Raw genomic sequence first — 10,384 nt, 5'->3', positions numbered from 1 at the left:
TTTGTAGTGAGGTGGATGGACCTAGAGTCTGTCATACAGAGTGAAGTAAGTCAGAAAGAGAAAAACAAATACCATATGCTAACATATATATATGGAATCTGAAAAAAAAATGGTTCTGAAGAACCTGGGTCAGGACAGGAATAAAGATACAGACATAGAGAATGGACTTAAGGACACAGGGAGGGGGAAGGATAAGCTGGGACAAAGTGAGAGAGTGGCATGGACATATATACACTATCAAATATAAAATAGATAGCTAGTGGGAAGCAGCCACATAGCACAGGGAGATCAGCTTTGTGACCACCTAGAGTGGTGGATAGAAGGGTGGGAGGGAGATGCAAGAGGGAGGAGATATGGAGATATATGTATATGTGTAGCTGATTCACTTTATTATACAGCAGAAACTAACACAACACTGTAAAGCAATTATACTCTAATAAATATGTTAAAAATAAAAATGAAATAAAATAAAATAAAGGCTAATATTGAAAAAAAGAAAGAAAACTTAGATTCTTATTAGATCAGGATTTTTTTTTAATCATAAATTTGCAAGTCATTTGAATACTGTCCTCTGCATCTTTACACTTTTCAACTGAAGGTCAAACTCAGAGATGTGCAATTAAGGAATAAATTTTTTAGAATGCATTTTAAATCTCAGACCAGATGTCAAAACTCCATTTCCTCAAGCTTTTTGAGAGGAAATAAAATAATTATTTGTAATTATATAAAATACATGCCAATTTAAAATATGTAAAACATTAGCTTTAACTTTTAAAATCAGAACCTTAGAAAATGTGTGTGAAAGGCCGCATGAAGTGGTACCAGGTTCTCAAATTCTGCATCTGCATCCATGAAGAGCGGTGTTTCTCCAGTTACATGTAGGTGTCCTGCCATTAAAATGACATTTTCCCAACTTGAGAGAAATAATCATGTGGAAAAAATAAAATGTTTTTAATTTTAAGTTATTTTTTCTCATGTGTGTGTGTGAGACACAGCGACAGAGAAAGATAGTGAGAGAAAGAGGGAACATTAGAGAGAGAAAATCTGGTATCAGCTTCTATTCATATATACTAGAATATAATAAACGTTATTTGATTAACATGAAATTATATTTGTATGTAAGTAAAACAAGCTATCATAGCATTTTCTGTTTCTCTGTAGAGAGCTCCCAGAGTTCCAAGATCTCTGTAATATAAGCACTTGTAAGAAAACTGAAAAGAGCATAGTCAGGGACTAGGGACCTGGGTTTTACTCCCAGGTTTGCCATTATTTCATTATGTAGCCTTAAGCAAATTCATCTATTTCTGTGGACCTCAATTTCCTCAAATATAAAATAAGGACTTGGGTTAAATCCATGGGTTTTAAACATTTTTAAATTTAAGAAAGCTAGTTTAAAACAAAATCTTACCAAGAAATGTAAAAAAATATGATAAAGGAAAATATTTCTGACTGAATAGTGGGGGTGAAAGGGAAGAGCCCAAAATCACCCTCAAACTTTCTTTTGATAATGCTTAACTCCCACTCCCAGGAAACCCCATACACCTTTATATTTTTATTCCTATTTCAACCATAGGGCTAAATAAACTCTTAAATCATCTCCATTTTTACCAAGTCATTATTGTATTAAATGCAAATATACTACAATAAAGATACTAACATGATACTCCATTGAGTTAATACAAACTCAATAATATTGGTTTCAGGACCCAATGTTGAGGCTAAAATAAAGCCCTGGAGATGACCTACAAGCATAAGAGCTGATTACCATTACAGTAAAGGGAAATTTTGAGTTGGTCAGATATGATAGGTAAGGAATACACAGCAAATGAACCTGAAGTTTAGGCAAAGCAAAGACTTTGTCAAGAAAAGATCACAAGAGAGCATCATGAGAAAAAGCAGGCTTACCCCTAACATTTGTGAGGCCCAGATAAAACTATAAACACAGGCCCACATATCACATATTTAAGAGCTAGTAATCAACATTTGAAGTCAAAATTATACAAATAGTTATTTTTCCTGTTATTTTTTCCTGTTATTTTTCCTGTTATTTTTCCTGTGACCTCTGACTGCATCCTCCCCATCCCTCACTTCTACAAATCTGTCTACATTTATGATGCCCTAACTCTTATATTAAATCCCTGATTCCCATATTACTTAGTGGGGCTCTGTTTTCCTGATCGAATCCAGATGGATATACTATTGTTATGGAAAATGTTCTAGGATAATAGAATCTTAAGAATAAGACCTGGAATTGGTTCTTTGATTAATTAAAGAGAGCAGTGACACTACAATGTTTACATAAGGTTGGAGAATTGAGATTTCTCAGTGTACACTCACCTAAAGTATATGAAAAGACAAAGCATGTGGTAGAAGAAGAAAGCAAGCGCAGGAAGCATCAGGGGCTGAGAGACTTCCAGGCACAGCTTCCCAGGTTCCTGTCTCAACAGCACAGGAGGAGCCTCATTTCTGGACTTCAAACAACGACAATGATCTGGATATGTATGAGGATTCTAGTTTCAGGAGAGATCAGGCAAGAGTTTCCAGAGGGGTCTTCTACACCCTATTCATCACATAGCCAAAGCCTGTCTATGGAACTGGCTAAACCAGGGGTAAGTCATCAATATGAATATCCCTAAAAAATGTAAAAAAGCTGACCCTGGCCTCCACCAAGAGAATTTTGAACTTTTAACAGCACATTAAAGACCACTAATTAGCCTACCTCATCTTAATCTTGCCTAAGTGTCAACACCAGAGTTCCAGATTTCCCAGAGATAAGTAGAGATCTGTCCCAATTCAGCTGTAACATAACTCTATCTTAAAAAGACCCCATTGGCACTGGATAATAAGACACTGGTAGTCCATGACAAGGAGTGGTAAAACCAAAAGAAATACTGCATTTCCAGAGGGACTACAGAGATTAATGTCACTGTCAAGGACTTGAAAGATGTTGGGGGAGGTTATACCTATCACATACCCATTCAACTCACCTATTTGGACTATGCAGAAGCCAGATGCTTCTTGGAGAATTACAGTCTATCATAAATTAATACAAAGGCATCAAATCAACACAAATTTGTTCCACCAAATCAACACAATCTCTATTACCTGATGTGCAGCTACCGATCTGATTTTTTCTCTCTCTCTCCCTATTCGTTTAACAAAAGAATAGTGTATTGCTTTCCCTTCTTTTAGGAATATATTAACTTTCCAGCCTACTGTTTTAATCTAGGCTATAAAGAACTTGGTTATTTGGCCATTCCACAGATCATGACAACAGTTCAACTCATTGAATGCTTACTGACCTAGCGAGCAGAAAGTAACAAATACTCTAGATCAGTATTATTCAAAGTGTGATCTGAATACCAATGGAGATTTGAAAATTGTATGTTGCTAAGTTTCAATGAGTTAAGTACAGAAATTTAGACTAAGAATTTAGAAGTTTTATAGCAATTTGACCGCACAATTTTATGCCTATTGAACCTAATATTAAAAAATTAAATTTTATTTTCTGTCTTTATAATTTTATTTTCAGTTATTCATTTTTACTGTTTTTTACAAAAATGGTAGTCTGAAATGGATTGGAAATTTTAAAAGAAAAAAAAAAAAAAAACACAGATAGTTTGGGAAGTATTGCCTAAAAGCAGCAATCAAACTACCAGGAGCCTGCTTTTGCACAGCCCATGAGCTAAGAACTTTTTTTCCATCTTTAAATAATTGTAAAAAATCAAAACAAACAAACAAAAAAGAAGAACATGTGACAGAGAGTGCTGTATGATCTTCAAAGCCTAAAATATTTATTATTTGGCCCTTTACAGAAAAATTTTTCTAATCCCTACCCCAGACACCTTGTTAAGACACATGTGTGCAAAGCATAAGACATAAACCCCCTCAATAATTTAGGGTTCTGTAACTTCAGTAAGGTTTCTAGAGTTCCAGTGCATGTCAATATATCAGCTCTTAGGTGAAGGACAAGTTGGTACATCTGGTATCCACTACCACCAAGGCTTATTGGGCATCTGAGTTTTAAAGGCAAAGTATGTCAGATTTGGTCATGAAGGTTGCTTGGACACATTTACCAAGTAACTTGTAAGATTTCTAGTTCTTAGTGGAGCCCAAAGAGCAGGCTCTACTGTTGTTCTACACTGCTGTGTAAGCCTCTCTGCCACTTGTGCCATATGATGCAGCAGCTTCAGTGGAACATGAAGTATCTGTGACAGGGATGGTAAACAGGGCCTTGACAGGACCCTAGTGATGAATTATCATGCAGACACTAGGATTCTAGAATAAATCGTGTTCTTTTCTGCAGAAAACCATTTTCCTGTACACTGGGCCCTGAATAATTGACTGTGGCCACAGAGTTACTATGTAAAGTGAACTGCTCATCATAAGCTGAATGCTACATGAACCACCAGGCCATAAAGACTGATGTGGGTGACAGCAGTCCATCATCAAGTGGAAGTGGTATGTGCAAGACTGGGCTCCAGAAGAAAGGTGAATATAAGCTGCCACAAGCTAGTGATTTAGATTCTCATGGTGCCTACTCATGTTGCATTGCCTCTTCTCCCTCACCTCATACCATGGCCTCATGAAAACTCCACTATGACCACTTCACTGAGAAGGGAAACTAGTTGGGCATGGTTTACAAATGGTTCCAGAAGATAATCTAAAACTATCTGGAAATAGATGGCAGTAGTAGTACTGAAGGGAAGCTATTTAACGGATATCCTCCTTGCAGGTAGAATTTTGAGCAGTTAGAATTTTAAGTTAGGTAGCCTCAAAGATAAGATTACTTGAAAAACAAAACTGTAAATCTACACTTATCTATAGGTAGTCACTAACAATTTAGCTGAATGACCAGGGATTTGAAAAGGACAAGATTCAAAAACTGGAAAAACTGCTTAGAAGAGGTATATGGATGAATCTTTCAGAATGGGCACAAAATGTGGGGGATATTTGTGTGTCATGTAACAATACAAGAGTAAACATAGCAGAGGAGACACTTAACAATTAGATGGGCAAAACGTTCCATTCTGTGAATATCAGTCATGGCTGGAAATTATGTATTGGCTCAAAAATATGACTTTTCATTCCCCATTGCTGATATAGTTATATCCACTGTTGAAGGAGCAATTTATCAGCAACATGGAAACATGGATACCAATTCTGAGTCCCCACTGGGCAAAAACTATGATACACTTGCTGATGGCAAAGGGATTATAGCTAGTGGAAGTGGGGAGTTACAAATACCAATTATGGCCATGTGACAAGAAGCAGAAAAAAAGGGCTAGTAACTGTCCATATTTTCTTTATTCTTTGATATGTATATATTTGCATAAATTAAGCTTCCCCTCTATTCTCCATTATGAATATAAAATACGCTCAGAGTGGTCAACTCTATATTTTAATATTCAAGTCATGGACTATCAGAAATAAAGTGGCATATGGGCCTTTCTGCCTTCCCTTTGGGGAAAATGAATGTGTCTGTACTTGAATTAAGGTTAAGTGCATCATATTAGTTGGAAGCAAGACATTATATTTGTCTTTATTCAGAAATTAAATATTTAAGGAGAAGTGTTACACTTGGATGTTGAGTTGATAAAGGGGTGATTGTGCTGAACTGCCAGTTGTCAACTCAACACTGCCCCTATTCCCCTCCTATACAATGCAGAGGAGTAGCCGGGAACTACATTTTTTAGGAGCCTGAACTTTGTATGGTTCTGGGTTAGAGACTACCAATGAGAGAAACTCGTGTGATATTGTGCAGGCAGAATGGAGGAGAAATCATTATTCTTTGGAGTTTGCGGTAACGAGATTCATGGGTAGATGGAGGATGTTCATTGACTTCCAAAGCATTCCAGATGCATCCATATTTTCATGATAGCCCACTAGTTGGTAGGAACTTTCCCAGAGATATTGAGATTGCAGCAATTCCCTGGCAATCCTTTAAGAATCACACGTTTTAGAGCCTCCAACTGAGGTCCTTAGTGACTATTTCCCTCACCTTCAAGCTACAGACTTCCAACATCCACTCTCTCAGCTGTTTCCACAATCATGGCAACCTTAATTCCTTTAATTGATATTTTTTCTCATAATACCTAGAGTGGTTCTGTTTTTCTGATCAAACCCAGACTCATGTAAATTATTTGTGTTTTCTTTCATCTGTGTAAGTTTGCCACTCAAATTCTCTCTGATTTCTAAAGCACAGTCCATCTGTGACACCAGCAGTATCATGTCTCACAAATCTTTATAACATTTGGATATGACTACCTTTTATATTGATAATATAGGGCAAGATGTGGAGAAGTGATTTCCTGAGGTGAGAATGGTGCTGGTCACGAGAATGGATGCTCATAGTTTCAGATTGAATTATGCCAGTTTGAGTCCTAGATCCCAAGTGACAGAAATAACCACATACTCTTAGATAAATGTACTCTGTCTGTGTTTGTGTGATACATGGGGCCCTCTAAAGTTCAGGGCCTTGCCCCAACCTGAAGGCAGTTCTAAGAACAAAAGTCATCCAGAAAGACTATGAAGTAAACTTGTATAGATGCTATATCTTCTGGTCTACATGTTACCATCATTCTAAAAACTATCAGTCAGAAACTGGGATGCACTGTTTACTATTTATGTAAAGCCACTGAACTACATGGAGTGATTCATTCATGTAGTTCCATAAATAAAAGCAACCTACATGAAATTAGTCACAAGAGCACTAAGTTACATACACTCTCTGTTACTCACATCAAAGACCTAAAGGAACATGCTATGTGAAGGTAAAAATGCCCACAGATTGTTTTTTAAGCCTTTTAGAATTATATACCAGAAATGCTTATGATAAATATGCCAAATGAGAAACCAACCAAGTGACATATATGCTGCAGTGCAATTTTTGGACATGTCCCACTGAATCAGAGTTATCTAAGCCTATACAGAAGACATCAATTGCTGTCCCAGATGTAAAAAAGATTTCAGATTCATTTTAATCCTAAAATTAAAGGGATAGAAAAGATACTGAGAGATCTTCAAGTTCATCAAGATTAGATTTAAATTGCTCCAAGGAGAACAAAATCCAATCTTTTTAGACTCTCTAGGGAAGGGATATTTGACTTCCTCTGCTACCATCCTCACTATTGGGATGTGACTTTAACCTAAATCAATTCTGTTGCTATTTCCTATTGTTTGTTCCCTAGTAGACAAGGACAGTTTACATTCTCTTTGTCAATGAATGTTTCGAGATTGATTTATTTGTATGTATACAAAATACATATGTGATTCTGAAGCCTAGGTTCATTTCTTCAACAATCAATTTATGAGCACCTCCTAAGTTATTATGACTGCTACACTGGATATTAGGAAACAGAAGCAAAGAAAAGGAGCTCATAATCTAAACTGTAAACCTAATACTGCCTCTAACCTTCGTAGCTCTTTGTGGTTTATAAACTGTTTTCATTCTCTTGATAATATTTGAACTCATAAAATCTTCTAATATTTTCCAGGATTACTCTATCAGTAATATGACATGAGACATAACGAAGAGGTGAGGCATCTTGAACGTTATCCCATACCTTTCAATTCTTTGTTCAGGCTCTTTTTATTATGCCTGTTTTATGAAAATTTTTATCTATGAAACCTTTTCTTCAAATGAAAACTGAAACAATAGCCCAGCATATTTGAAATCCAAGTCTGGGCCCCACTACTACATTTAGTCAAAACAGGTATCAATCTTGCCACCCAACATATTCGTCTTACACATCGATTATAAAAAAGGCACACTCATCCAAAGTTTAGTGAATATTATAGGTTTTCTGAACATCTCATGGGAAAATGAAGGAGGGTGCAGACCATTTACTATGACTTAGTAAAGAATTGTATTAGACAATTTCCCCAAGTTTTTTGACATTCACTTAGCCAATCGGTGGTCCTTTCTCTCACCTGTCTACCATTCCCTCTTGCTTTCCTTTAGCTTCCTCTGCCTTGAAAGAGCACATGCACACAGCCAGCTCTAAAATTCACACTGCCCACAGGTGATCCTCACTACTCTATGCAGCTGTCCTGAAAGATGTACTCAATTTCCCATTTTGACCTGAGTGCTTTCATTAGAGGTTATTTGATTGTGAATAACAAAAAATAGCCTCAAACTTTAACAAAAATAGGAGTTACAAGCACTTTACTCCCATAAGGGACTAAATCAGGTAGTGGAAAGCCAGGTCACAGGCTACTTTGCAATTTCTCTAAGCCCCAGTTCAGTGGCTGCCTCATTAATATCACCCTCTGCAGAATAATTTTATCTGCTTCTCCCAGTAGAATAAGATGCCCCATGGGAGGCAGACAGCACTTTACTTTAAATACCCACCAGAGATTCACAACAATTCCCACATCCTGTGAGACAAAATCTGGTTGACTCAGCATATGCCAGCCAGGTCAGATGTCCAATAAACCATGGCCAAAGTCACATAACCCATTCTCTATCCAGAAGAGGTGGTACAGGTACACCATCAAGAAGGGTCTTGGGGAATTCCCTGGCAGTCCAGTGGTTAGGATTCTGCGCTTTCACTGCTGAAGGCATGGGTTCAATCCCCGGTCAGGGAACTAAGATCACACAAGCCACAAGCCACGCAGCGCAGTCAAAAAAAAAAAAAAAACAAAACAGGCCTTGGATGTAAATGGTACTGCTAAACAGACATGTAAGTCATCATTAACGCCTATACTTCTGAATTTGAGGTCAATATTTATATATTCAGTCAATCAGCCTTTCAGTTAATGAATATAAGTTTCTGCTCTACAGATTTCTCTATGGAAAAGAAACAAAACCCAGATATGTGGCCTGACTTTATAAAGACAATCTGTCTAGTAGAGAGTAAAGCATATATACAAATAAGACTGACTGCAGTGTTTCTCTAATAAGGATCTATTGGTGTATTCCTGTGACTCCTAAAGTTCTTTATGATAGTGTTTAAATATTGTCTTTGTATTTTGTTGAGTTGAAATATATATCTTATTCTAGATTATCTAGATAAACAAACCTCTAATAACCATGCTTTGCTCAGACTTTCATTGCTTAAGTTTGATTAGTATTTATGTGTAAGGTGTGAAATGACCACCTAACTATTTAATAAAGTGTTTCTTAACATTGGAATCCATATTTTGGGGGAACTTTGAGGTTTAAGAAGCACTGATAAAAGAAGAAAGTTGATAAGGTACTGTCATTTATTGAACCCCTCCTATGAGCCACATATTTTTAAAGATTTTATAAAATTACACACTTAACTTTAAAATAATCACTTGAAGTTGGTATTATGATCCTCCCGTGTAGATGGAGAAAATGAAGCCTATAAAAGCTAAGCAGTTTGCCCAAAGGTCACAGAGATGGCCAACTTGAAGCCATAATGCTAATCCAAGTATGTCTCATTTTTATCCTTTCTTCTACATCATGTTGAGTTACGACAGGGAACAGTTATGTGCTCCATATTTTATTTATGGCATCTAGGTATTTAGGAGGTAATTCTGACAAGAATCAGAAAAACTGAAAAGCATGAGGTACATATGGAAAACAAAATATATTTGAATCTGGTAAATGTAGCAAGCATGGAAGTAGGGTTGCCAGATTTAGCAAATAAAAATACCCAGTTAAATTTAAATTTCATATAAATAATGAATCATTTTTATAGTATGAATATTTCCCATGCAGTATTTGGGATATATTCATACTAATAAGTTACTCATTTTCATCTGAAATTCAAATTACCTGGGTATCCTGTATATTATTATCTGGCAACCCTCCATGAAAGGAAGTAGTTGAGAGTAAGCAGAAGGGGTAGGGAGTGGTAGAGATAAATGGAACCGAAGGCTGTTGACTGACTAAAACTAGATTTTATTCTCCAGGCATATGGGAATCATTTGGGGTTTCTGAGAAAAATAGTGAGGTGATGGGATTTGTGCTTCAGGAAGATTAATCTGCCTGAGAAAGGTGAAACAAATTAGAGACATGAAGAGCTGGAGGCAGCAATTCAGAGAAGAGGTATGAGGGCCTGGATTATGCTACTTGCAGTAGGATAGAGGTGCCAGGGAAGGTCTGAATGAGATAATGGAGGTAGCATCATCAAATTAGGTAATCTCAAACTGGCTAGTGAAAGTTGCCTCCCTGGATTTGTAGAACTAACAAACAGCTTAGAAAAAAACATGTACCACTGTCAATATTTCTAGTTTAAAACAAATACTTGAAATGCCTCTTGGATTGTTTCCCACATTTGGGTGACATTTTCTTCAGAAGCTATGTAAACAGCTGAGATTCAATCTGGAGTTCCTCTGCTGAGTTCATGGAGTAGTTTTTCATCATGACAGTGAACCCAGAGCACATGCTCAAGAGGTATATGATGGATTAAGG

The sequence above is a fragment of the Physeter macrocephalus genome, chromosome 12 (genome assembly GCF_002837175.3).
Source record: "Physeter macrocephalus isolate SW-GA chromosome 12, ASM283717v5, whole genome shotgun sequence".
Taxonomy (NCBI): domain Eukaryota; kingdom Metazoa; phylum Chordata; class Mammalia; order Artiodactyla; family Physeteridae; genus Physeter; species Physeter macrocephalus.
The sequence above is the reverse complement of the archived record's forward strand: the minus strand, read 5'-3'. Positions refer to the sequence as shown.